This window comes from Raphanus sativus, unplaced genomic scaffold (genome assembly GCF_000801105.2).
Source record: "Raphanus sativus cultivar WK10039 unplaced genomic scaffold, ASM80110v3 Scaffold5962, whole genome shotgun sequence".
Classification (NCBI taxonomy): domain Eukaryota; kingdom Viridiplantae; phylum Streptophyta; class Magnoliopsida; order Brassicales; family Brassicaceae; genus Raphanus; species Raphanus sativus.
This window is the reverse complement of record NW_026621256.1, coordinates 367-2,185: the sequence shown is the minus strand read 5'-3', so window position 1 is coordinate 2,185 and position 1,819 is coordinate 367. Positions and strand designations below refer to the sequence as shown.

The following is a 1,819-nucleotide window of genomic DNA, read 5'->3' as shown; positions in this document are numbered from 1 at the left end:
CACAACACTTATGAGATTTATTCAACTTCCTGGTTATTCTCCATTGATTAGTGGTTCCAAATAAAGCTTCTTAGATCATGGTTCATCCTGGTTTGGTAAGAATCATGAAGATATCACTACAGAAAATGTGAGTATTAATAGCACTAGACTATAGCGGTTTTGACAGTTCTGCTATTGTATACTAACACTTAACTTTTTTATAGCGTTTGTCAAATTTAAAACGCTATCTATGTTATCGCGGGAAAATAAAAAATTTTGGCCGCCTAAAATCCTTTTTTCTTCATTGTTTCTTATAAAATCCAAATAGTTCTCTCGAATTAGGTTAGCTTCAATGTCTACGAAGATAAATATAAAAACACAGTGGAGAAGACGAAGATGGTATCTGATGATGCTAAAGCTCTGAAGAAAGAGGAGACGAAGATGGTTCCTTTGTTAGAAGAAGAATCCCACGAACGCCAACAATGGTGGTTCAGCTTCGAGAAAATCGAAGAAGGAAGTAAAGGACGAACTAGTCAACAAGTCTTCTTTATCTGGGTCTCGCCCAAATCCATTAAAGAATAAGGAGATTGATGAAAACGACGATGAGAAGCCTCTTTCCCAAGAGAAATTCCTCTGTTGGAGTTTCGAATGTTTGATTTTTATATTTCTCATTCTGTCTTTCAGCAATTTTGTATTAAATATGGAATCAGGTAGATTGATGTAGTCGAATTGATGTATTCTTATGTTGCTGTCTCTATCTCTCTGGTTTTTAGGAGAGGGAGTTGAATAAGAAGAAGACATAGAAAGAAGAAGAAGCAGAGAAGAAAGGTAAAGAAGAAGAGGGAGAAGAAAGTCTATGATTTGCCTGGTCAGAAGAGAGACCAACCTGAAGAGGTAACTTTTCATTACTTCTTTTTTTCTTTGATTTGTTTTCTGAAGAGAGATCCACTTAGTATTTTCCATTGTCTATGTATGTTGTGACGCTGGTATTAAAGCTAGCATGAATTTTGAACCTCACAAACAGACTCCATATTGTTATTACCTCTCTGATGGTTATGTGCATTACTACTTTGCTTCATCTTGGTCTGCTTGTCTGTAAACCCTTTGTTTATTTTTCTATCTCAGGTTAATGGAGTATGGGTTGCTTCCAGCTGCAGAGGCAAAGAAAGTCCTTGAGAATAAGTTGCAAAAGACTGGAAAGTTCGGTTCTCCAGCAAAACCTGCAGCTTTTACCCCAAGAACCAGCTCCAAAACCTGCAGCTTTTATCATGATCAAGATACCACTGATCATGTGACTTCTGGTTTCAGCGACGAGTCTGAGATGCAGGGGCATTGATACAGGTCCAATACGGAGTGAAGAAGCAAAATACGAGGCAGAGGAGCTCGTGAAAATGTAAATGGTGAATGTGTGTGTGATGTGTTATGCTGAGAATCTTGTGGCCTAAAATCAATGTTCTCCATCGATCCATTCGTTGCACCTGAAACTGGTTCTGTTCTTAGTTAGTTGTGTGTGTGATGTGTTATGCTGAGAAGAAAAGTTAGCAATCTGGTTCATGGTCTTTTTTCATCAATCTTGAAACAGACAAGTCTTTCTTAACCGGTCTTCTTATCTCTCTTTATTTTATGTGATCTTTTTGACAGTGTGTGGAAACTCTAGTGCTCTGTTCTAGACTGCAGCATATAAACCGAACTCTAGTGCTCTGTTCTTGAATCTCTTGATAGTATGTTTGATAGGTTTTGATGTATTGATTTTGTATGTTTTGAATCTTTAATGGAAAAGAATATGGTATTTATGATTCACTTGTTAGAGTAAATTATATTTGTTATAGTGCAATATATA

General features: G+C 36.7%; 1 pseudogene; it reads left to right on the top strand.

Moving 5' to 3' along the window:
• The first annotated feature begins 436 nt into the window (after positions 1-436).
• LOC130507806 (uncharacterized) lies at positions 437-1,618 on the top strand (annotated as a pseudogene).
• The last annotated feature ends 201 nt before the right edge of the window (positions 1,619-1,819 follow it).